Raw genomic sequence first — 27,238 nt, 5'->3', positions numbered from 1 at the left:
CGCGCTCGCCTGGCATTCTTGCAGCCCGGGTTCGATCCTCAGCACCACATAGGAACAAACATGTTGTGTACGCCAAAAACTAAAAAATAAATATTAAAAAATTCTCTCTCGCTCTTTAAAAAAAAAAAAAGATACCAGTGAAGAGACGCCACCAACAGTATTCGCACGACGCTTCTTGGACAGAATCTAGCACTACAGAATAAAGAAATGCACTCAACAGGGCAGGGATGGAAGGTACCAGCGGGCGTGATCAGAAGAGGAACGCTGCCCGAGGCATCGGCGACCGCAGAACCGAGAAGAGCCCACCGAGACCTGGCACATGCCTTCCTGCCTGCCGAAGCTGGTGTGGCAGGGGACGGCCAGAGCCACCGGCGCCGGGTGGGGTCAGTCGGTACAAGCTGAGACCGAGCCCCATGGTTTAGACCAGTATGGCCACCCGCGCGCAACCACACTTGGGTCCAAAGAGAAGCAACGCTCCACCAGAGCGCCGGTTCCCCCGGGGGTTGGCTGCAGAGGATCAAGGGAGCCGCGCCGTGTTGCTCAGCAACCCACGCAGGTCGCCTGGCGGGGCAGTTCCAGAGACCCTTTCGCAGGACGGAAGTGACGCATAGTGGGTGGGGCCTCAGAGGCTGGCGCGTTTTGCGGCGGGGCGGGAGCTTGGCTTGCGGTTGAGGCGGGGTCTGCGAAGAGAAGGAGACCCGCAGCCGCGATCTGAGAGGCTGGCGCGGGGCGGGGCCTGCGTGGGGTGGGGCGGGGCCGACAGCGGGGTGGGCGGGGTCTGAACGGGCCCGCAGTGGGGGTAACTTGCTGCGGGGCAGAGCCTACAGGCGTGATAGGCGGGGTCAGCGTGTGACGGGGCGGGGCGTACGGCGGGAATGGGCGTTTCTAGGGCGGGGCCTGCGGCCGGGGGAGCCACTACTCTAGGACCCAGTCCTGGCGCCTTGGTCTCCGCGGTGCGGCATTTCCCGGTGGCGGATCGCTGCCTCGGGATCGGGCGCATGAGCCAGCTTTCATAGTAGTGTGCGAGGAGCCCCGAGGGTGCCGCGCCCCGATCTGAGGTAACCCGATGTCTCGCGCACGCGGCTTCGCTCTGGTGGGAGCGGCCCGGTCGAGCACCGGGCTGCGGGGCCGCGGGACCGCGGGCGGGGCGCGCCGCCTGGTGACCGGCCTCCTCAGGCTGGCCCGAGCACCCGGAGCAGAGAGGTCATCGCGCTCGGGCCTGCGCGTCCGCTGACCGCCTGACGCTCGGGCCGCGGGGCCGTCGGAGTCCGGATCGGCCCTGCACTGCATCCGCTCTACTGGGCGCTGCGATGATAGGTGAAGGAGCGGACCCCGGAGGTGCAGAAGAGAAAGTGCAGGGCAGAGGCGTGGACACCCGGCGTGCCCGCTGGGGCGGGGGTCTGCTGGCGCCTCGTCGGCTTGCAGTCTTTGCTGCTCCCTTGGCAGACTTGGGGCGGCGGGGTCATGAACCAGCTGCCACTGCGGAGGGGAAGCCCAGGAGCGTGGGAGAGACCAGGGTTTGGTATTGTGGGTGTGGGGGGGTGTCGCCTGCTTACCCCCTCTACTGTTTCTTCTCTGTTGGCCTTTTCTCAGGCTCCTGTGCTGTTATCTGCTGCTGTGTATCAAAGTTTCTGTGGATTAGGCGTTCCGAGTGTCCCTGCCCAGCTGACAGTCCCAGGAGAGTCTGACTGCAGGATGGCTCTCCCACGGGGCTGGTGGCTGGAGTCCCTGACTTGCCTCAGGGCCTTTCCTTAGGACAGCTGAGAGAGAAGGGGGGGGCCCTGGGGGGTGGGGGGTGGGGTGGTAGGGAGGAGGTGGAAACCACTATACTTTTTATGACCTGGCTTTTGGAGCCTGTGCACTCTATTCTTAAGTACAAGGGACTCCACCTTCTGAAGGGAGACTTAACAAAGAGTTTGTGAAAATAGTTTAAAACCACTGTGCCACTTACCATCCCATCCTGTGGGAAAACTCCTAGTTTCTGTAATTCTGGCTGAAGTTCTGGGCTTCATTCATTTGGGCTCTAAATTTCTGTAAATCTAATTAGTTAACCACACATTGGTAAGGAGCCCTCCATCCTCCCTTGAGTGGGAAAGGGTTAGTCCCAAGGAAACCACACTGGGCATGTGGGAAAATGGATTCTCCCAAGGACTGTCAAGGTACTCTTACTCTAGAGAAGGTGTAAGTGTCAGGTAGTCACATCTGACTTGTGCCCTGTTTCTAATCCACTCGTAATTCATCTGCTCCTGCAAGCTGTAGATTTCAAAGAAAATAGTTAATTAATGCTTTAGTGAATGGCTCTTCAGAGCTTAACTAGAACTGAACATTTTTTAAATTATTTTTTTAGTTGTAGATGGACACAATATCTTTATTTGTTTTTATGTGGTGCTAAGGATCACACTCAGTGCCTCACATGTGCGAGGCAAGTGCTCTACCACTGAGCTACAGCCCCAGCCCTATAATTGAACATTTATTCAGACACGTGTTTATGTTTATTTTATTTCTCACCTCTGCTGTGCTTTTGATCTTGGGAAACAAAGGCAATAAAATAAGTGTCTGCTCTCAGCTTTCTAACAGCCTGAAGGAGATCTCCCCAGCTACTCAGAGTCCAGAGCTATAAGGAGCCCCTAAGTTGGAGGGCATGAGGCCTTGGTGGATGTGAGGCATGTATTGGCTTTGAAGGTGGAGTAGGAGTGAGTGGAGGAAGAAGGACAGATAAAATGGTGTGTCCAGAACAGCAGTGTGACTAGAGGAAGCAGAATTGGGACAAACATGGTGTGGGCTTTGGGGAGATGACACTGGAGAGATAGACAGGAGCCAAGAGTGAAAAGACCTCAAAATAATCCAGGTGTTAGTTTTTATTTTAAAATGGTGATGAGCCATTCCAGAATGATAGGCAGGGGAATAACATGACCAAGACATATTTTAGGAAGATTTGAGAGGGCTTTAGAAATTCTAGTGAGAAGTCCTAAGAATATGACATAAAGTGTTGGCCATTGAAAAGAGGGGCTAGAAAGAAGAAATAGATGAGCTATAGTCTGCACAGGTGTTTTTGAGTCTTCTGTATGTCTCACTCAGAATTGGTTTATGTAAAACCTACAGACTTGGTATATTTTGTTCCCATTTTCATTTGTAAAATTCTTCATGGATAGGCTTTCAGAATGCCTCACAAAAAAAAAAGAAGCAAGCAAAAGAAAAGAAGGAGCAGTCTCCTAACCAACAACTAGGAAGCGATGCTGAGAATCGAAGTGAGTTTCCTCAAAAATGAAACAGATGTTAGAATCATCAAGAGATGGAGTGTACAGGAGTAGTGTGCTGGCTGTGTGTTGACAACCCCTGGATGTGGGAAATGTATATACGTGCGGCCATGTACTTTACTTCTTTTTAATGAAAGTTATTTTTTAAAAAGTGGTAAAGAGGTAAATCAAAGCTGAGGGCCTCTGACCTTGTAGGGATGATCAGAAGTCATTGAATTAGAGTTACACTTTATCTTCCAAACAGCTATTGCTTCCCACCACACTCACTTAATGTAAGGACAAGAATGGGGCTGGAGGGGCTGGGGATGTGGCTCAAGTGGTAGCGCGCTCGCCTGGCATGCGTGCGGCCCGGTTCGATCCTCAGCACCACATACAAACAAAGATGTTGTGTCCGCCGAAAACTAAAAAATAAGTATTAAAAAATTTAAAAAAAAAAAGAATGGGACTGGAGTTGTGGCCCGGTGGTAGAGTACTTGTCTGGCATGAATGAGGCACTGGGTTTGATCCTCAGCACCATATGTAAATAAATAAAATAAAGATATTATGTCTGTCTACAACTAAAAATTATTATTATTATTATTTTTAATATTTACTTTTTAGTATCTGGCGGACACAACATCTTTGTCTGTATGTGGTGCTGAGGATCGAACCCGGGCCGCACGCATGCCAGGCGAGCGCGCTACCGCTTGAGCCACATCCCCAGCCCCGTAAAAACTATTTATATATATATATATGAATGAATGACACTGACCTGCAGAAGAGCCACAGGTGAAACACCTACCCTAAAACTCAGAAAGAGTTATTCGAGGACCAACCCAGAAAACTTGAAACTGACTGGGTGTGATGATTGCTCATCTGAAATGCCAGTAGCTCTTATCCCTCAGCTTATCTTTAGGAAGCTCTGTGTGCCATCCTTGGTTGCTTTTAAAGTCCTTCATGTGAAGGAAAAGAATTTATTGAGGCTTTTGAATGCTGACTGCATGTGCTGTGAAATTCTGCCTTTGTCAGGGAATCATGACCTTAAAATTTGTTCTCAGTCGAAAAATGAATGTGGGCCTATTCTTTGCCTCGAGATTATTCTTGGTGAGGAGAGGAAATAGCTGTTCACTGTAAACAACTGGACTCTGTAACTGTCTTTGTCTGACATCTGCTTGGTCAGCTGGAAGCTCCAGTGCTGCCTTCTTAATGTTTGTGGTGTCCCTCAGACACCTCATATTGGATTGCTGTCAAAATACATGGGCCAGGGGCTTCAATTTTAGCTCAGTGGTAGAGTGCTAGCCTAGCATGTATGAGGCATGGGGTTTGATTCTTAGCACCACATATAAATAAATAAATAAATAAAGGTATAAAAAATTGCACCTATAAAATACATGGACCAGAAGCTGGGCATGGTGGCACACGCCTGAAGGGTGTTAAGTTCAAGGCCAGCCTCAGCAATTTATCGAGACCCTGTCTCAAAACAACAAAAAATAAAATGGGCTGGGGATGGGCTGAGGTTGTTGCTCAATGGTAGAGCACTTACTCGCCTAGCATGTATGAGGCACTGGGTTCGATCCTCAGCACTAAGTAAAAATAAATAATGTTATTGTGTCCATTTACAACTAAAAGTTTTTTTTTTTTTTTAAAGGGCTGGGGCTGTTGCACAATGGTGGAGCATTCCTGGGTTCAGTCCTTAAAAAAAAAAACCCATTCTACTGTCATCTATAACTAATTAGAACAAATTTAAAAAGTGATTAATAAAAAGCTACTACACCTTGCACCAAGCCTCTCTTCCCTGTTTATTTCAACACATTCTTCCCTTTTTTTTTTTTTTTTTAAGAGAGAGTGAGAGAGAGAGAATTTTAATATTTATTTTTTAGTTTTCGGCGGACACAACATCTTTGTTTGTATGTGGTGCTGAGGATGAACCCGGGCCGCACGCATGCCAGGTGAGCGCGCTACCGCTTGAGCCACATCCCCAGCCCTCCTTCTCTCTCTTTTAAACTTGTAGGCACACACACCCCATTTTATTTTATTTTAGAAAGAGAGAGAGAGAGAGAGAATTTTATTATTTATTTTTTAGTTTTCGGCGGACACAACATCTTTGTTTGTATGTGGTGCTGACGATCGAACCCGGGCCGCACGCATGCCAGGCGAGCACGCTACCACTTGAGCCACATCCCCAGCCCCCCCCCCCATTTTATTTATTAATTTTAATTTACAAGTTTAAGTTATCCTTGATTTTTTAAAAAGTCTGCTTTGTAAAATTGTTATACCATCCAGTGGGGTGCGGTCATGTAAGCTGCTGTTCTCTGAGTAGGAACATTCAGCCAGCTGAGCTAGAAATTTGGGGCAAACAGCAGGGGGCCTTCTTTACTCCCATAGGAGATCCAGACCTACCATAGGGCCTCACAAAGTGGCTGAGGTTGGCTTTGAACTTGCAGTCCTTCCTGCCTCCACCTCCTGAGCCCTGGGATTGCAGGTATGCACACTGTACCCAGTTTTTCAGGTTCCTTTATAAAGTCAGAGTTAAGACTTGAAGACATGCAGCTAAAATTAAATGAAGTTAGACTTTAAAGCATGAAATACATTTTTTTTTTAGGATGAAATGCTTAATTCTGACTGATCTCTTGTTCATTTAAGGGAACATTGTTCATTGTTCCCTTAAAAGAGAACAGTAAAATGCACAATTTAAAAATTTTGCCAGGGAGCTCGGGTTGTGCTCGGCAGTAGAGCGCCTGCCTAGCGGGGTGGTGTCCTTGGTTCGATCCTCAGCACTGCATATAAATCAATAAAATAAAGGTATTATGTCCAACTGCAACTAAAAAATAAATATAAAAAAAAATTAGCCAGGTGTGGTGGCGCATGTTTGTAATCCCAGCATCTGAGAAGGCTGAGACACAGGAGGATCACAAATTAAAAGCCCACCTCAGGGCTGGGGATGTGGCTCAAGTGGTATTGCGCTCGCCTGGCATGCGTGCGGCCCGGGTTCGATCCTCAGCACCACATACAAACAAAGATGTTGTGTCCGCCAATAACTAAAAAATAAATATTAAAAAAAAAAAAAAAAAGCCCACCTCAGCTACAGGGAGGCACTAAACAACTCAGTGAGACCCTGTCTCTAAATAAAATATAAAACAGGACTGGGGATGTGGCTCAGTGGTTGAGTGTCCCCGAGTTCAATCCCTAGTACCAAAAAACAAAACCTGAAAGTGGGGGATTCTTTCTTTTTGTGGTACGAGGAATTGAACCAGGGTGCTCTACCACTGAGCTACATATGCAGCCCTTTTTATTTTTCTATTTTGGGACAAGAGTTTGTGCTATTCTGCCTCAACCTCAGGAGTGGTTAGGTAGGCATGCCCCACCCCTTATACTCAGCATGAGGGCATTTATTATTAAAGCAACCTGAAATGATCTTTCTTCAAAAATGCAGTTTTTATTACATTTCTGCAGTTTAAAAAATTAGACTCCCCTCCTTTGGAAATATCTGTAGACTTTCCAGTTATTTGATCTGACAGTTTTCATTCTGTCCTTCCTGGAGATTTCATGCTTTCCCTAATTAAAAAACAATTAAAATGAGACTTTTGTTTTTACTTTCTGTTCTCTCTGATTGGATAAACTAATATTCTTAAAGAACTTTTGGGGGGAAAATGAAGTACCTGTTTTCTTTCTTTCCTTTTGTTGTTATTATTTGTTTCAGTGCTGGGGCTCAAACCAGGGGATACCTTTTATTTCCTTTCTGGGTGTGTATGGTATTCCTGCCTCTTTGAAATGTCTGTGAGCTACAAACTATTGCACAATTTTATTGTTCTTGCTCATGATGAGAGTTGTATCAGCATAGGGACAGCCTGTTTGCTCCTGAGGACAGGTGTGGCAGCCCCAGTGGCTTTGGGCACAAGCACTAGCTGTGTCTGATTTCCTGGCAGCTCCACAGTGCCAGGGAGTGACGGGTGAAAACTCAAGGATTGTCCTAATTCAGGTTGCCCTTTGAGTCATTTATTCACCTTAAGCAATGTGTGTCATGTTACTGCACTTTCTTTCCCACACATTTCCTTTCTTTTTTTGTTTTGTTTTATATGTCAAGAAATGTACTTAATAGTTATGATTTCGAAACCTCAAAATTGATAGGAGGAAACTCCAGTTAATTATTCTCTGAAATTTATGTGAATTTCCAATTTCTGTGCTGAAAGAATGGTGACTGAAAGGACACAGAGCTATGAATCTTTTCCTTAGTATCTTAACCGCTTTTCTTTCTGGAAGGCAGTGTTTTTAATTCCCATACCATGGCTTATACAAGTGCACAAGTGCAATTTTGTTTTCCTCTAAGAACGTCTCTTGAGTTCATGCTAACAAACATTAACACTCCTTAGGACTCATTTCTCACCTCCAACACTGGATTTTTTTTTTAAAGAGAGAGAGGAGAAAGAGAGAGAGAAAGAATTTTTTAACATTTATTTTTTAGTTTTCGTCGGACATAACATTTTTGTTTGTATGTTGTGCTGAGGATTGAACCCGGGCCTCACGCATGACAGGTGAGTGTGCTACTGCTTGAGCCACGTCCCCAGCCTCCAACACTGGATTTTACTAGCACAGAGGTACATGTTTTTGTCCTTCCCTTGGAAATTTCAGAAGCTTTGTCTTTTTGGCTGGAGTGGTTCTTGAAGTCCCTGTGGCCCACAGGTAGTGGATCCTTGCTGTGCTAACAAATGAACTAACAGACATACTCGAGATCAGGAATATTGTTTACCCTGTTTGTAGTTTGCAGATGCTTCCTGGCGATATTAGAAGTAAATATCACCAGGGATTGTGGGCTGGGATTGTGGCTTGGTAGAATGATCGCCTAGCATGTGCAGGGCCCTGGATTCAATCCTCAGCATCACATAAAAATTAATGAATGGAATAAAGGTATTTTTTTTTAAAGAAGTAAAATGTTTCTGCTGTGGTCACTTAAAATGCCTAGAGCATGTTTTTCTTACCCCCTTTCTATATGGAATTCAACAATAGCAGTTGCAATGTGAAACAAAAAGAAGAAAGTCAGAGTTCAAACACCAACTCAGTTTAGGGCGAACCTTAGTTCTCTGTTGTTGCGCTTCTTAGGGTCTGGTTAGCATGTGGAGCCCCCTGTGCATGCTGTGAGCCACTAGGCCTCACTTTTTTGTCCTCTGCCGAGGTGAAGGCAGCCCTCACCCTGCACTGTTTGCCTTTGCCCCTGAAACTTCTTCTGACTTCTAGTGGCAGCGAAGAGTGAATATCCACACGAAGGGGCCTGCAGGTTTCCACTTCCAACAGGGAGGAGAATTTCCCATTCTGTTCCCAAAGCCTCTGGGTCATCGTGCTCACCCCGCAGCAGCCTCACTGCCTGGTAACAGAGGCTCTAGCACTCCACTGTTGGAGAAGCTTTCAGGTGCACAGGATGAAGAAGCTGAAAGTAAAACCAGGCAGGCAGTGCAGTGGGCCTAGACTTCTTGCAGGTACACATTTCTCACATCTTCTTTTGAATTTCTTGTACTGTACCAGAAAGAGCCCTGAGAAAACCCAAGGAATCATCTGTGAAGTTAAAAAGTAGCCACTCTGGAAACCTACCCACATGTCAGAAGCTTTAGGTTAACGTGATAATGGGGAGTTCACCTTTTTGTTGTCAGCTTGCTAAGAGCCAAATGGCTGGACTCCATGGTTATGAGTGTAAGTGCCAAAGTACAGCCCGGCCCAGGGACAGTCCATGAGGACTTTCTTTATCAGGCTTCCAGAAACCTTGTCTCATGCTCTAGGCGTTTTCAGTGACCACAGCAGAAAAGCATGGATACCTTTCTGCTGTCGGTGAGCAAATCTTTGAACCTGTCTCTTGCTGTCCTTATTTTCAAACTAGGTGAAATGTGAGCCAACTTGCTTTGACTGTGCTGCTCTTGGGGCCTTTAATACTACACCTGTTTCCTGGTGACTGAGTAGAGTTCCCAGGAAGACTTAGCTCAGGATTTGGGGGTCTTGGGAAGAAATTTCTGATCAGCTCTTCAATTTTCGGAGACTTCCGCATCTGTGTCCAGTGCTCTCACAGCTCTTCTGAAGCAGCCATTGAAGCCATGGGGAGGATGCTTAGCAGGAGTGCGCCTTCCCTTTGGTATTCACTTGGATACCATGTGATCCAGCCTAAGGACCCTGCAGGACTCTGGTGTTTGCCTGGTGCCGTTGTGTATTTGGGCTATATGCTGTGAATATCTTTTTCTTCCCCTCTGTGGAAAGGGAAATGAATGCAGTGGGTAGTTTTCAGGAAGCCAGTAATTATTTTGAAAAAGAGAATTGCAGCATGCCAGGGTCTGGCTGTTCTTTACAGTGGGACTTCAAGTTACCACAAAACTCCACTGTTATCTGTGTTCTCTCAAACACAAATGATACAAAACAAAAAGTTTCTGCCTTTGGAATAAACTAGCTTTGTAGTGAGGTGGCTCTGAGGCATGCATGGGGCTGCTTGTGGGAAAGCTGGTTCTTCTTGAACTTGAATGAACCTCTGATCCTGCCTCCCTTTGTAAAGTTTTTTCATTTTTTGTTGTTGTTGTTGTTTTGGTATCTATGTTTGAACCCAAGGGTGCTTAATGAGTGAGCCATATCCCCAGCCTTTTTTTTTTTTTTTTTTTGCATTTTATTTAGAGACAAGGTCTTACTGAGTTGCTTAGGGCCTCTCGATTAGTTGCTGAGGATGGCTTCAAACTCAGGATCCTCCTGCCTTAGCCTCCCCAGATGCTGGGATTACAGGCGAGCACCACAGCGCCCAGCTTCCTTTCTTTTTTGATTTTATTTCTTTTTAACTTTTTGTTTTGACTAATTATGAATTCAAAAAATGTTGCAAAAATAATATCAAGCTGTTCCTGCAGCTTCCCCGTCCCTGAATAGAAACCTGACATTTTGCAGCAGGAAATTGACATTAGGTAGGCCTTACCCTTTCAACTTTCACATGCACTCATTCATTTGTGTGTCTGGCTTTTTCTGACCCTTCAGCACAGAGAGAGAGCTGTGTGACAGCCCTGGGGCCCAGGGACAGAGCAAGCAGAAGCCATCTCACACCCTGCTCCCTCCTGCCTTCAGTTCTGAGCTCTCACTAGCTGTGTCTGGTGTCTGTCACTGTGCTCAGGCCAAGCTTCCCAGTGGTGCCTGTGTGGCTTGCTCTTAGACACTCAGCTAAGGCTGGAATTTCAAGGGAAAAGAACCCCTGGGTATAATTTATTGTGTTAACATAGGGAGGGGCAAGGCTGTCTTCTCTCCATCTGCATAGGTGTGCTTGTAGGATAAATAGCATTATGTCATTTAATTTGGACCTAGGGTCCTACCAACACTTGGCTCGTCAGTTTTCTCTCATAAAGAATAGAAGACTTCAGAGAAGGATCACATTATCTTTCATCTATTTTTTAATGAAGTATCTTTGTTTTATTTTGGGGGCATGCTTGGGAATCAAAACCAGGGTCTTGAGCATGCTAAGCAAGTAATCTACCACTGAGCGACACACCCAGTCCTATAAAGCCTCTTTACTTTTACTGGGACAAAAGTCTTGGAACTCTGTTAATGATTAGGAGGCAGTCAAGAAGCATGATGCTGCCCAAGTTCTCCTTACTACCTGAGCCACCTCCCGCTTCTGTCTGTTGGCACTGGTGTGCGGCTCCCTCCCATGGGAAGCCTGTCAAACCTCCAAAGACATTATGGGCAGAATTTAATCTCTCTTTTGTGAATCATTTATTGTTGACCCCGATTTAAAAATAGCTGTGTGGGGCTGGGGTTGTGGCTCAGTGGCAGAGTGCTTGCCTTGCACATGTGAGGCACTGGGTTCGATCCTCAGCACCATATAAAAATAAATAAACAAAAGAAAGATATTGTGTCCATGTATAACTAAGAAAAATAAAAATATAAGGATTAAAAAATAGCTGTGTGAGGGAGGCCAGCTTTTGCCAGGATGAGGACTGGCCTTCTGGCATGGCCTGCCATAGCGAGCAAGGCCTGACTGACTGTGGCCAGTCCAGCAGAACTCAGAAACCCAGCTGCAATAGCTATCTGGATCAACCAATCTCTCTCTCTCTCTTTCTCTCTCTCTCTCTCTTGTGCTGGGATTGAACCTAGGGCCTTGCTTGTCCTAGGCATGTGCTCTGCCACTGAACTACACTTGTAGCCCCTGACTACATTTTAATGATAGCCAGGGGAAGGGTTTTGTTTGTTTGTTTCCCTAGGACTTTGGATATTGTGCTAGTTGCTGTCTTTAGACTTTTCTAGACAACTGGTGAAATAATATAGGAGATAAAAATGAAAATTAGCAAACCCTGGAAGGCCCAGCCTGAGGATGCTGGGTTGTTCACAGAATTGCCGATCTGGTAGGTGCCTAGCCTGAGGAGTGCCCTGATGAGACCCTGCCGTGGCCATGGTCCTCCTGCATCCTCGGCCTCCTGTCTTCCCTTCATGCCTGTCATTTCCTGAGAGTGGCTCTCTGTTCCTTCCATCAGCCTCGCATACTCTTGGCATCCTTCCAACCAGTCCCTTTCCACCTAAATTAGCCATAGTCCTCTGGCAGCCAAGAATCTTGCCAAACTTAGAGTGGGAGCTGTGTCTGAGCTGCCCCAGTGAGGAGGTGGTAGGCCAGAGGTGAGCAGGCATTTTGCACCTGTGTCCACCCAGTGGGTCAGATGACGGAGGGGTGTGTGGCTCCAGAAATGTGGTCTGACACCTTGAGTCTGTGCTCCTGGGTCATGATGTTCCCTTTGTGGTGTGATGAGATAAAAGAAGTACTCCCAAGAAACCAAGAATTCTATTGGCTTTGAGTCACAAGTGGTTAAGAAACCAGAAAAGGACCTAATAAATAAGATGGCAGTTGCCACATTACTGGAGCAAGGCCTGACTGACTGACTGACTGTGGCCAGTCTAGCAGAACTGGGAAACCCAGCTGCAACAGTTATCTGAATCAATCAATCTATCTATCTATCTCTTTCTCTCTCTCTCTTTCTCTTGTGCTGGGATTGGTAGGATTCAAAACGAAGGGCTGTAAGCATAGAGAATAGAACAATGTTTGCTGGCCTCTTGGGGACACTGGAGGGTCAGTAACTCCCATCACATGGCCAATGGTCATAATTATAGCAGTGGATTCACACCCAGGCTTTACAGACACCTGGAAGGCATGCAGGTGGAAAAGGAATGAGATGCTGTTCCAAGACAAGCTGGCCTGGAGTTGGTAAGGAGAGCAACTTTCAGCTCAGAATGCCTGTGCTTTCCAACGGTGGGGTTGGGCAACATGGTAGGGGTCTCAGCATCCTCTCTGCAGCAGCGAGAAAGCTCTCAGGTGAGGCAGCCCCCCTTTCAGGACCGTGGAGAGCAGCACTTCCCAGACTTGGTGCGCCACTTGAGATCTTTACTGGATGTGTGAGGCAACTGTTAGGATTATTTTTATTTAAAACTTTTCTTAGGGCTGGGGATGTGGCTCAAGTGGTAGCGCGCTCGTCTGGCATGCGTGCGGCCCAGGTTCGATCCTCAGCACCACATACCAACAAAGATGTTGTGTCTGCCGATAACTAAAAAAATAAATAAATATAAAACTTTTCTTAAATCTTCTCAACTTTTTCTATGTAAATATATTTTCATTTTTTTTAAATATTGTTTTTTTTTTCTTTTTTTTAAGGGGAGAGAGAGAGAGAGAATTTTTTTTAATATTTATTTTTTAGTTCTCAGCGGACACAACATCTTTGTTTGTATGTGGTGCTGAGGATCGAACCCAGGCCGCTCGCATGCCAGGCGAGTGCGCTACCGCTTGAGCCACATCCCCAGCCCCAATAAATATATTTTCAAAGGAAATGTTGGAGTCAAGAGCTCAGTAGGAACCTGGCTGGAGCCCAGAGCCCTGGCCCCTTGGTACATGCTGGCTCTCATCCACTTCCCCCAGATCCCCATGGCTGCCCTGTAGTTCTTTCGTCCTTACACCCTTCCAGCTGCACACCCTTCCAGGTGCTACTGCTACTCCAGAAAACCAGAATAATAGCTTACAACATCTGCAGTGAGCCTATAGATTCAAGGAGCTGAACACACCCCAGATAGGATAAACTCAAAGAAACCTGTGCCAAGACACGTTATAATCAAATTTCTGAAAATTAAAATCAAAGAAAAAAATATGAAAGCAGCAAGACAGAATTGATATTTCATTTTGGGGAAAAGACAATTTAAATGACAGAAGATTTTTCATCAAAACCATAAAGGCCAGAAAGACGCAGCATAATTTGTTCCCAGTTCTGAAAGAAACAGACCTACCAAACCCTGACGAATCTTCAGTGATAGGAAAGAAGGCATCCTCCATGAAGGAAAGACAAGTGTTTCGCCTGCACATAAGAATGGCTGAGGGAGGGCTGGGGTTGTGGCTCAGAGGTAGAGTGCTTGCCTAGCATGTGTGAGGTACTGGGTTCGATCCTCAGCACCACATAAATAAAAGATATTATATCCACCTATAACTAAAAAATAAATATTAAAAAAAAGAATGGCTGAGGGAGACTTTTGGAATGGAAAGGAATGACAGTCTTGAAATGTTAGGAAGAATAGCAGAAAAAGAAAAATAAGGGCAAATGTCATAGACCTCTCTTCTTGTGAGCTTCCTAAGATTTGACAATTGAAGCAAAAGTTTCCACTGAGGTGGTTCTGTATATGTACTTTAGTCCTATAAACAGGGAAGGAGAGTCCAGGGACCTCCAGCATTAAGGTGTCCCTACTTCACTCCAGCCAGCAAGTACTGACACCAGTAGGTTGCAGTGAGTCAACCAGTATAAAGTACTACGCATAGCAACCACAAAAAAAAAAAAAAAAAAAAAAAAAAAAAACTGTAGAAACCCTATAGCTAGCTGGGTGCAGTGGCACACGCCTGTGTTCCCAGAGACATGGGAGGCTGAGGCAGGAGGATCCCAAGTTTAAGGCCAGCCTCTGCAATTTAGTGAGATCCTGTCTCAAAACAAATAAAAAGGGCTAGGGACACAGCTCAGTGGTAAAGTGCTCCTGGGTTCAATCCCCAATGCCAAAACCAAACAAACAAACAAACAGCAACAACAATAAAACCCCAAACCAACCTGATATGTATATCAAATGGGAATTCTAAAATTCAAATTACCCACAGGAAGTCAAGGAAAAAAAAAACAGGAACAACAAAATAGAAGGATCAGGACTGGGGATATAGCTCAGTTGTTAGAGTGCTTGCTTCACGTGCACAAGGCTCTAGGTTCAATCCCCAGCACCACAAAAAAAAAAAAAAAAAAAAAAAAAAGAGCAAACAAAACAAGAAGGCCTAACTGAGAATTCCAAACTGAGAATTCCATGAACAGTAAGTGGTCTGACTATACAAAGTAAAAGATTGGAAAAGTGAATTAAAAAAAAAAAAAAAAGAACAAACTCTAATCTGTGTGCTGTCTAAAAGAAACTCATTTCAAATGTAATGATATAGATAGGTTGAAAATGAAAGGATGGAAAAAGACATTCCATGCAGGCATTAATCAAAGAGAAGAGAAGAGTGACGGTATTGCCAGCAGATCAGACAGAGCAGGAAAATCAGTAGGGACAGAGTAGGACGCCACATAACAAAACAAGAGACAATCCACCAAGAACATGTAGCATCTTCATCACAAATTTCAACAAACGAGAGCACACAACTACTGTGTGATCCAGCAACTGCTGCAGGGAAATGGATCATTCAACCTGCTTGTGAATGTTCATAGCAACTTGGTTCATGTTGGCCCATGCTGGAAGCCATCAGCGTCCCCACAGAACTGGCTGAGCAGGTTGTGGCCACTTACACAGCAGTACCCAGTGACAAAAGGACTGTGGAAAAGGCAGCCATGGGACAGTCCCAGAGGCATGATGCTGGGTAGAAATCCAGGATCCAGCATCAGTTCACAGGCTGCTTCCATTTACAGGCATTCTCCGAATCACAACACTTGAGAAATGGGGAGTGTGTGGTAGTCACACCTTGGGGGTGGGGGGGTAGGTGGGTGTGACAGCGCAGGAAGCACGGGGGCGACTGGCCACACTGCACTGGTGCACATGCTCACAGTGCTATTTCTGAGCTTTGTGAGTCACCACAGTTGCCATGTGACTACCAGAGAAACGGCGAAGGGTACACTGGACTTCTCAGAACCATCTTCACAACCTTCTGTAAACCTGTACTAAATTCAAAATAAAGAGTTTAAAAGGAGGGCTGGAGCTGTGGCTCAGTGGTAGAGCACCTGCTTAGCATGTGTGAGGCCCTGGGTTCAATTCTCAGCACCGAATATAAATAAATGAATAAAATAAAGGTCTAAAAAATATTTTAAAAAAAAGTTTAAAAGGAAACCACAGTTGATCAAAACTGAAACGTTCACACCTATGGGAAGGAAGGATATCTGCTGGGTACAGATGTTCATTTGTGTACTGTGTAGAATACTTGCACACCACCATGGGGAAGGAACTGTTGTGTGTGAATGCCTGCAGGACTCCCTGGGAGATGCTGGAGGAACCTCCCCATGCAAAAATCTGTGTTCCTTGGTGAGTCTCAGTGACTCTAAGGTCTCAAACAAAGCACTTGATCCTTGGGCAGCTCCAGTCTGGAAATAGGATAGGTCTTTAAACTTGAAAAGAGGAATCAGCAGGACACTTGAGATGAGAAAGAGGCTCCTAATGTTTGCAGAAGACAAGGATGATGTGAATGAGGCCCTGGGTTCAAGCCCCAGCACCACATAAATAAAAAAGATGTGAAGGTAACAATTTGAGTCCTCTGTGCACACTAAACCAGATGCCTTGTGACATCTACACTGCTCTGCCACTTTGCACAGAAGACTGGAAGCCCATGTGGATACAAGAAACAGCTCCAAAAAGTGGGCAGGCCAAGCACAGTGGTGTGCACCTGTGGTCCCAGCTGCTCCAGAGACTGAGACAGAAGGATCACAAGTTTAAGGCCAGTCTCCAAGAATTAGCAAGACCCTGTCTCAAAACAGAAAAGAAAAAAAGAACTGGTATATAGCTCATTGGTGGAGCCCTGATGTAGCATGTGTGAGGCCCTGGGTTTGGTCCATAGTACCACATAAATAAGTAAATTGCATTTATTAAAAAGCAGACTATAAGAAACATTTTCCACTTTTACTATTAAAACAGGATTCTGATTAAGTCAAAATGCACAAGTGGTGGCTGGAATTCTATCATACTTTCAGCCCAGTGCAACATAAATCTGCAGGTATCACGCACAAACTATTCAAAATTAAAGTTTATAGTGGAAAAGTCACCATGGTTTGTTTTTTTTTTTTTTAGAATTTTTAATATTTATTTTTTAGTTTTCGGCGGACAAACATCTTTGTTTGTATGTGGTGCTGAGGACCGAACCCGGGCCGCACGCATGCCAGGCAAGCGCGCTACCGCTTGAGCCACATCCCCAGCCCTAGTCACCATGTTATAACTACCTCATCACAATGTACTGCCGCAGTCTGGCTGGGCACAATCAGGAGCCACTTGTCAAAAGAAACTAACTTTATTTTTAGAACCACACACGCCAAACAAAACAGCCTCTCAGGAAAAACCCTCAGAGCCTCAACTGCCACCACCGGCTTTCCACAAGCCTCTCTCTCCCACACAAGCTTCTCTCCACCTCCCACAATCCTCCTGCTCTTGAGGCCCATTGGCTGGGTCACGTGGGTGGAGCCAGAAAAGTCCCCCAATGAGCAGCTCCGTGGTCTGAAAGGGCAGGGAAACAGCCCAATGAGCATCACCGCAGAGGAGCCAATCAGCTAGATGTTTCTGGGGCCGCTGTGAGCCAATCATCAGCCGGCAGCTGGAAGTTTGCTGGCAGCTGGAAGTTTGCTGGGGCCCCTTCGGCTGTGGCTCTCAACATCTCCCCCTCTCTGTTTAAACAACAAGCATGTGGCTTAGGGACCGTGCCTGCCTTAGGTTGTCCAATAGTACATATGGTCCTTAGGTTGGTACCATTGCAATTGGATCTTACCCGTCACTGACTACCGGTCCAGTATACAGCCACACCTGTGGAGAGGTCTTTGTACCAGCGGGGGGGGGGGGTGAGATTCTTTGCCTCACCTCTGTTGGCCCCCAAATTTTAGCTGGACGATCATGACAAGCAGAAGGGAGGAAGATACACCAAGCCAATTGACGGCTCCTTTTGGAAAAATTGTACCACCAATGACATCATCAGCAAAAATACCCCAACACTACCACAAGTCGCTGCACCAACAGATAGTTCACAATGCATACAGGTGAGCTCACAATGTGTCCAGGCAAGTTCTGCAAGCAGTTCAGTGATGGCTATTGCAGAAGCTGTAGATTGGTTTTATCTTTGACTTTACCAGCACTGGGATGAAGATAGGAATTCTGGCAATAATGGCTAAAGAAAAAATTATGTAACATTACAGAAGGCACTAAAAGAAAACAATTTTCTTAACAATTTACATTGTCTTTAAGAGAATTATTAAATATAATGAAAAGGAAAGGTGAAAGTAAACAAACAGATCTGTTAACCTTCTTTTTTGTTTACATATTAAAACAATCCTCAACAGTTGTTTACCCAATTTAAATTAAACCATATAAATCACGTGAAAAAAAAATATTTGGATCCATTTTATCATGAGCGCTCATCATATATGATATATTGACATACATACATTCAAACATATAACACAAAACACAAGTGTGCACACATAATATAATACATACAACACATAACATTATAGTAAAGGCCTTATAACTTTTTACAGGTGAAATCTCCATTGCAATGTTTAAAAACTCTATAGTCAAAAAATAGAACTGATCAGCAAAACATTAACCTAGGTCTGTATGAGCTCAAAAAACAAAATAGAACTTCATGATATGGCAAAGGGCAATAATAAAATAGATATTGAAAAAAGCATCCTGGTTCTGTTGCAGATGTAAGAATAGCCAAACTGGAGTTTTGGATATCAGTTGTTATGGATTTGAGCCAAATCATCTTCTTTTTGGTCTGTAGAAATCGCTTTAGTTAATCTTTCTGGAATCCAAATCGGCTGCTGTTCTCCCTGTGGAAACACATAAACAGACCCCCGACTCCAGACAATCACTGGGTCAGGACCTTGGTTAATCTCTCTGGAATCCAAATCGGCTGCTGTTCTCCCTGTGGAAACACACAAACAGACCCCCGACTCCAGACAATTACTGGGTCAGGACCTTTCCATTGTCCTGTTAGAATATCCTTCCAAAGTACCTTGGGCTTATGCACATTTTTTGGACACATATGCCTTTCCGCAGCACTAAGTCCTGATGAATCCAAATTTAAAAAGTTTAGAGTAAAAAGGGTTATTTTAAGTTTATCTTTGGGGAATATATACCCCTTCCCAATTCCTTCTTTTTGCTTTAATAAGTACATTTTAATAGTTTGATGAGCTCTTTCAACTATGCCTTGTCCCTGTGGATTGTATGGGATTCCTGTTATATGAGTAATGCCAAATGTTGAGCAAAATTGTTTAAAAGAGGTAGAAGAATAACCAGGGGCATTATCTGTTTTTAACTGTTTTGGAACACCCACAGTGGCAAAATTTTGTAAGCAATGAGCTATAACATCTTTAGTTTTTTCTCCGGCATGAAGGGAGCCCATCAAAAATCCAGAAGAAGTATCAACTGTAACATGCAAATATTTTAATTTTCCAAATTCTGGCAAGTGTGTGATGTCCATCTGCCAAATATGGTTAGGTATCAATCCTCTAGGATTGACTCCAAGATTAACTTGTGGTAAAAAGGTCACACAATTTTGACATTGTTTTATTATTTGTCTAGCTTGTTCCTTAGTTATTTTAAAGTGCTTTTGTAAAGTATTAGCATTGACATGGAACTTTTTATGAAAATTTATAGTTTCTTCTAGTGTAGAGAAAATATGTATGTCATGTGTAGTTTTATCTGCTAAATCATTGCCCAAACTAAGGGCTCCAGGCAATCCTGTATGTGCCCTGATGTGTCCTATAAAGAATGGATCTTTTCTGTCCCAGATTAGACTTTGTATAGTGGAAAGCAAAGAGAAAACAGTAGAAGAAGGGGAAATCCTACCAGCATCTTCAAGAGATACTATAGCATTAACTACATACTGACTATCAGAAAATAAATACAGAATCTTTAAACATCACAAAAGCTTGTAAAACTGCATTAAGCTCTACCTTTTGAGCTGATTGTTTGGGTACTAAAAATGTAAAAGTTTGATCAGGGGTAACTACTGCTGCTGTACCATTATTTGACCCATCAGTGAATATATTTGGAGCATTCATGATAGGTGTTTTTCTTGTCATTTTTGGAAAAATTACAGGATGCAATGACCAAAAAGACAATAAAGGATTAGATGGTAAGTGGTTATCAAATGAAACATTAGATTTGCACATGATTATTGCCCAAGTATTTAACTCATTAGCTAACTCATCAATTTGATTCATAGTATATGAAGTAATAATTTTATTGGGAGAAATTCCAAACCCTCCCTTTGCTGCTTTTATTCCTTTGAGTATTAATTGTCCTACAGCCTCAGGATACGTAGTAAGAATAGTGTTAGGAGAATAAGATAAATGTATCCATAATAATGGACCTTCTTGCCAAAATACTCCTGTAGGAATATTTTTTGTTGGTAGTACAATAAATAATAAAGGCAAACTTATATCAATTCTATCCAAATGCATATTTTCCATATATGTTTCAATGATTTTTAATGGCTTTCTTGCTTCAGGCGTTAATATTCGGGGTGAATTTGGATCTGATGGACCTTTTAGGATATCAAATAAAGGTCCCAACTCTCCTGTTGGTATACCTAAATAAGGCCTTATCCAATTTATGTCTCCTAATAACTTTTGAAAGTCATTAAGTGATTTGAGTTGATCTACTCGTATTTGAATTTTTGGTGGACGGACCATGGTTGAGGATAATAGAACTCCTAAGTAATTAATTGGAAAATTTAATTGTACTTTATCTATTGCTATCTCTAGATTATAATTTTTTAATAAGTTTGTAAGTGTGGCATAACATTCTAGCAATGTGTTTTTATCTTTGTGTGCTAATAATACATCATCCATATAGTGAAATATTTGTAGTTCAGGATTTTGATTTCTAAGTGGCTGGATTACTTTGTTAACATAAATTTGACACATAGTTGGGCTGTTAGCCATCCCTTGAGGGAGTACTTTCCATTCATATCTCTGATCAGGACCTTCATGATTCAGTGCAGGGATAGTAAATGCAAAACGTGGACTATCCTCAGGATGAATTGGAATTGAAAAAAAACAATCTTTAATATCTATAACTAAAACATACCAGGTTTTTGGCAAAGCAGACAACTGAGGAATCCCTGATTGAGCAGGTCCCATAATAACCATCTCATTATTAATGGCTCTTAAATCTTGCAATAATCTCCATTTACCAGATTTCTTTTTGATGACAAAAATGGGAGTATTATGGGGAGATACAGAAGGTTGTATATGTCCTTCTGCTAATTGTTGTTTGACCAGGTCATGGGCTGCTTGTATCTTTTCTTTAGTCAGGGGCCACTGAGGAACCCATACTGGTCTTTCTGATTTCCAAGTAATTTTTATTGTTTCAGTGGCCCTTTCTGAAAATCCAACCCATGTCTGTCTGTTCCTTGATCTATTTGTATTGGTGCTGCTATACCTTGTTCTTGTTTTTCTAATCTTTTTCCTTTCCTAAAACCTTGTCTAGTCATAATAGTGGGTGCATTTTGGTTGATGTTATTTGTTAATGTCAAACCTAATTGATCTAGGACATCTCGTCCCCATAAATTTACGGGAAGATGATCCAATACATATGGCTGTATAGTTCCTTCACATCCTTCAGGATCCTTCCAATCTAATACCATTGCACTTCTATGGGGATTAGTCGCCACTCCTAGGCCTCGAAGCGTTTGAGTGGCTTGTTGTAATGGCCAATGTTTTGGCCATTCTTGACGAGAGATGATGCTAAGGTCTGCACCTGTATCCAGTAGCCCATTAAATTCATGTCCTTGAATATTTAATTTTAGCATGGGGCAAGAATCTAAATTTAAAGAAAGCATAGCCCAATCTACACCTGTGGAGCCTAATCCCTTGGAACCTCTTTCTACAGTACGACTGGAAAATTTATCATGTAGGCTGGGTATTATTAGTAACTGTGCTCTTCTATCTCCTGGTGAAATTACTGATATACCCTTTGGAGAACTGGCTATAATTTTTATTTCACCTTCATAATCGGGATCAATTACCCCAGGACTTATCATAAGTCCTTTTAGAGTAGAAGAGCTGCGTCCCAATAATAAGCCTACTGTTCCTTTGGGAAGAGGTCCTTTCACCCCTGTGGGAATGATTTGAACTCCCATCTCTGGAGTTAGTACTGCTCTGGCGGAGGCGCAGATGTCCAACCCTGCGCTCCCTCTGGTTTGTCTGATGAGGGATCTGATGGACAATGTGTCCTGGGCACTACCCTGATGGGGTTGCTGGGTTCCTCCAGTGCTCCGTATATTTGTGGTTTTGGGCCCCGGAGCATTGGGCCCCCCTGTCCATTTTTTGGCAATGGAGCCCGATGCCTTTCTCCACGATATCGTGGATAAACACCTGGTCCTTGTTCGTTTTTTGATAATGGAGTACCCTCTATGGTGGTTTGAGAACGGCATTCATTAGCCCAATGTCTCCCTCTACGGCATCGTGGGCAAATACCTGGTATTCTACTCCTTTGATACCTAGTTTTGTTAAACCCTCCTCCAATGGGGCAATTCCTTTTAAAATGTCCTGTTTGTTCACAATTGTAGCATGTTCTTGGCCTGGCATCTAAAGCCTGTTTTACTGCAGCTGCCACAATTTGCCCTTGTTCATTAATGTCTCTGGCATCTAAAGCCTGTTTTACTGCAGCTGCCACGACTTGCTCTTGTTCATTAATGTCTCTACATAATTTAATATATGTGTTTAAATCTTCATGTTTCCATGGTCTAATGATATCTCTGCACCAACGATTCACTTGGTCATAAGCCAGTTGTTTTATTAATGGCATTGCTTGTTCTGTATTCCCCCAAACTCTGGTAGCTGTTTGAATAAGCCTATCTACAAATTCAGCATAAGGTTCATTAGCTCCTTGTATTACCTTAGATAATTGACCTTGTAAACCTCCATGTCCTTGTAAAGTCTTCCATGCCTTAATTGCATCTACAGCAATTTGTGCATATACACCAGGATCATATGCAATTTGTTGCCGCTGATCCTCATAAGGTCCCTTTCCTAACAACATATCTAGATTTCTCTGAGGATAACCAGCTGCTGCATTTCGCCTAGCCGTCTCCTTGCAAAATTCCTCATTGGCAACCTTCCATAACAGGTATTGTCCTCCATTTAGCACAGCTTTACACATATTAGCCCAATCTGCTGGCGTCATGTTCAAGTTGTTAATGGATTCGACCATGCTTACAGTGAAGGGTGCTTGAGGACCATAGGTTGTTACAGCCTCTTTTAGCTGCTTCACTGTTTTGAAATTTAAAACTTGGTAAAATGCTGCCCTCCTGCCTCAAATACAGGGCATGTTAATATTTGAGATCTTGTCTCAGGATCCCAACTATCAACTGTGGGGGTTGGGGACCTCCCAGCATATGGAGGTGGCCTTGTTAGTTGGACACTTACGTCCTCTGGTGATAGAAAGGTGTTAGTAGCAGTCTCCTGTAGAGGTGGTGCTGTTGGTTGGACATTTACACCCTCTGGTGATAGAAAGGTGTTAGTAGCAGTCTCCTGTTGTAACTTTCCCCCGATGGCTTTTTCTGTTTTACACTTTCTTTCTCTGTCTGACTAGCTTGAGAGGCCTTCTCTTTTACTTGAATCTTTTCCTCTGTCTGACTAACTTGAGAGACCTTCTCTTTTACTTGAATCATTATGTCTTCTTCTTCCTCTACCATTGTCTGAACTGAAGGCTTTGGACTAAGCAAACAAGATATGAACGTCCACAATGGCAATGTGCCAACTGGCAGAGTCCCTGGGCTTTTCTTTTCTATTCTTTTTAAATCTTCACCATGATGGTTCCATTGTGATATATTTAACAACTCCTCCTTAAAAAGCCATGGGCTACATTTTTGTATTGTATCAACGTATGCCCTGATTGTTCTTGATTTTACTGAGATGCCTCCTTCCTCTAACAATTTACTTAACACTCTTTCAGTTTGTTTTTTACTAATTTCTGATCCCGTATTTCTACTATAATACAACCCAACAAGATGACGCCAAACAAAACCGAGACAGAATGAAATAAAAATGGAACAACAAAAAGTCATTATAGCCTTTCTATCCTCCTGACATGTGCATCCGTCCTTTCTCCCTATCTGTTCCTCAGACGTAAATAGTTTTTCCTCAGATGTGAGCGGTTTTTCTTCCGTCTCACTCATCTCCAGGGACAGGCAACTTAAAACAAAAGTGAAGCAAAATAAAAGAGGAATCTTAAAATGGCTACCCATCCTCTCGCCCTGCCCTCAGGGGCGAGCAGTTTCACTTACCCTCAGTCGCTCCCCGTGCGAGCCACCAAATGCCGCAGTCTGGCTGGGCACAATCAGGAGCCACTTGTCAAAAGAAACTAACTTTATTTTTAGAACCACACACGCCAAACAAAACAGCCTCTCAGGAAAAACCCTCAGAGCCTCAACTGCCACCACCAGCTTTCCACAAGCCTCTCTCTCCCACACAAGCTTCTCTCCACCTCCCACAATCCTCCTGCTCTTGAGGCCCATTGGCTGGGTCACGTGGGTGGAGCCAGAAAAGTCCCCCAATGAGCAGCTCCGTGGTCTGAAAGGGCAGGGAAACAGCCCAATGAGCATCACCGCAGAGGAGCCAATCAGCTAGATGTTGCTGGGGCCGCTGTGAGCCAATCATCAGCCAGCAGCTGGAAGTTTGCTGGCAGCTGGAAGTTTGCTGGGGCCCCTTCGGCTGTGGCTCTCAACATCATACTTCAATCAAGATCTGCAGATATGCACCTCCGACAGGTAGGTGCTTTGATGCCAGGGTCCAGCCCCAGCAGAGATCCAGGGGTCCTGAAGGAGGAGTGGCATCAGCTAAAGAAGAGATGGGACGACAAGTTGCAAGTTACAAGCAGCCTCCAGAAAAACATTTGCTGCCCCTAGAGAGGGGCCTTTATTTTTATACCATTTTTGCAGGTGTTTTTTCAGGTAGTTAATGGATAGCCTCAAAGCCCAAAACTTCTTTGATTTACATAATTTTCAAGAGTTACAATCTTTTCTGACACATATTGACTACCTAAGATATTGAGTACATTGTTTAAAATATTTTTCTATAACCTTTGGCAATGATGATTAAGCTTTTACATGTTCACCTCAATCACTAAGTACTTGGCTACACAACTAGACTACATGTCTCTGGACCTATTATTAACTTCTGACTTTAAAGCATACCTATGATTATTGATAAGCTTTCTTACTTCTAAAGTGCCAGTGAAATGCACTTAAAATAGTGAAAGTCTATTACTTAAAAGCCTAGTACTCTGAAGTACCTCTAAAATATATTTATATTAATTTTACATTATTCTATTTTTAATTTCCAAGGTAATTTATTTTTTTCATATGACCTATTTAACTGCTTTCTTTAAAAGTTTCCTTAATCCTTGGTCAAAGCACACCAATTCTTATGTCTTTGTAATCTTATTTTTTTTTAAAGAGAGAGAGAGAGAATTTTTTAATATTTATTTTTTAGTTTTCGGCGGACACAACATCTTTGTATGTGGTGCTGAGGATCGAACCCGGGCCGCCCGCATGCCAGGCAAGCGCGCTACCGCTTGAGCCACATCCCCAGCCCCTTTGTAATCTTTTCTTATTTTAATATTTATTTTTTAGTTGTAGTTGGACACAATACCTTTATTTTATTCATATATTTTTATGTGGTGCTGAGGACCGAAACCAGGGTCTCGCAGGTGCGAGGTGAGCGCTCTACCGCTGAGCTACAACCCCAGCCCAGTAATCTTTAACTAAAGGGCAGGCTTTTTACCTCAACAGGGTGCTTAGTGCAAATTGTTAAGCTTTTCTTAGGAACCTTGATTTGCAATCTTTTTCCCGTGAATTTCTTGAAGAATAACACTATTGTTTATATCCTGAGAGAGATTGAAACACACCTTGGGGCATGTCTTAATTATATCCTTAGTCTCATTCTGAGAATTTTCCTGCAATCTCAGGCAACACGTGCTTTTATTATTGAATGACATATGCCCTACCTATTATCCATATCAGGAGTATCATAAACAAAACACTTAACATTCCCTGTGGTTCCGGTTTCCAGATGGTGCGGCCCTACCACAGCATCCCCCACACTGTGACCCTGTCAGACAGTGGGTGCAGAATGCCTTCACCACTTTGAAAGTTAAAACTATTGGAGGAACTGCAAATAAGGAACATGTAAAAATGAGCATAGCAATGCTGAAGCATTAGAGCATTTTTAAAAAGTGACTCAGAGCGACAAATCTGAGCTCTTGCTGTTAGCCACTGTCCATGGATGTGTGAAGCACTAGTTTTACAATTCTGAGAAGGAAAATGTCACACTGCCATGTATAATCATCTCATTGTGTGCTCTGGACCACACGTGATCTTCAGATCCTCTTTCAGAGTTTGATGCATCTCAGCCAATTTTCTCAGAAAGCTGCTTGTCACACAGCTGCAATTTTTTTTTATTTTTTTATTTTTTAGTTTTAGGTGGACACAATACCTTTTTTTATTTTTATGTAGTTTTGAGGATCGAACCCAGGATCTCACACAAGCTAGGCAAGTAAGTGCTCTACTGCTGAGCCACAACCCCAGCCTACATGGCTGCAACTTTTAATAAGAACCTGGGTATTAAGGGTTTTGAAGACTTCCTTAGCAACCGTGATGAAGCTTCTGGGCTAACTCCTTACTTTGTTTGCAAGGTGGAGTACGGTGGCCCATACTCCTGTAATCCCAACATCTCAGGAGGCTGAGGCAGGAGGATTGCGAATTCAAGACTAGCCTCAGCAACTTACCAAGGCCCTCAGCAACTTAGCAAGACTCTATCTCAAAAAATTAAAAGGACTATAGATGGAGCCGAGTGGTTAAGTGCCCCTAGATTCAATCCCTGGTACCAAAAACATTAAAAAGGCTGACATGGTGGCACATACCTGTAATCCCAGCAGCTTGGGAGGCTGAAGCAGGAGGATCATGAGTTCAAATTTATCAAGGCCCTAAGCAACTCAGTGAGACCCCTGTCTCTAAATAAAATGTAAAAAAGGACTGAGGATGTGGCTCAGTGGTAAGCCCCTGAGTTCAATCCCTGGTATCAAAAAAAAAAAAAAAAAAAAGATAAAAAAAAAAAGGGGGGGGCTGGGGATGTGGCTCAAGCGGTAGCGCGCTCGCCTGGCATGCGTGCGGCCCGGGTTCGATCCTCAGCACCATATACAAAGATGTTGTATCCGCCAAAAACTAAAAAATAAATATTAAACTTCTCTCTCTCTCTCTCTTAAAAAAAAAAATCTGTGTAACTCTATGTAAAAAAAAAAAAAAAAAAAAAAAGATAAAAAAGGCTGTGCCCAAGTGAAGTTTCCACATCTAGACCAGTATTGTGAATTTTTGATATCTTCAGCAGGACCCCTATGGTCCACTGGTGGACCATAGGGGTCCTGCTGAAGATTTCTGTGCTTGTCAGAACAGAAGCAGTGACTTTGGAGACTCTCCCCGGTTTTTATTGTTGGGGTGGGGTTAGCATGCAGGGCCTCCAGCATGCTAAGCATACTCTACCTCTGAGCTACACACCAGCCCTCACTTTTTTTGTGTGTGTGTGTGGTGCTGGGGATTGAACCGATGGCCTTGTGCATGCAAGGCAAGAACTCTGCCAACTGAGCTATATCCCCAGCCCCCTCAGTCATTTTTAATTTAAAATTTTTTTACTATCTAAAAATGTTAAGAGTGAATAAATGATCACTGAGAAAAATGCATGTAGTCATTTCTCTTTTAAATGATTGTCAAGGAGTTGACTCACCAGTGGTCAGAAGGCCCC

General features: G+C 43.6%; 1 protein-coding gene across 2 annotated transcripts in view; it reads left to right on the top strand.

The window, feature by feature from the left end:
* Nucleotides 1-899: 899 nt before the first annotated feature.
* Fam234a (family with sequence similarity 234 member A) overlaps nucleotides 900-27,238 on the top strand; it is a 40,287-nt gene continuing 13,948 nt past the window's right edge. For both annotated transcript variants that reach the window (XM_071605531.1, XM_027940530.2), the window contains exon 1: nucleotides 900-1,058. The gene's annotated coding sequence lies outside the window, so the exon portion shown is untranslated. The remainder of the gene's footprint in view (nucleotides 1,059-27,238) is intronic.

The sequence above is a fragment of the Marmota flaviventris genome, chromosome 19 (assembly GCF_047511675.1).
Source record: "Marmota flaviventris isolate mMarFla1 chromosome 19, mMarFla1.hap1, whole genome shotgun sequence".
Lineage (NCBI taxonomy): Eukaryota > Metazoa > Chordata > Mammalia > Rodentia > Sciuridae > Marmota > Marmota flaviventris.
The sequence above is the reverse complement of the archived record's forward strand: the minus strand, read 5'-3'. Positions and strand labels throughout refer to the sequence as shown.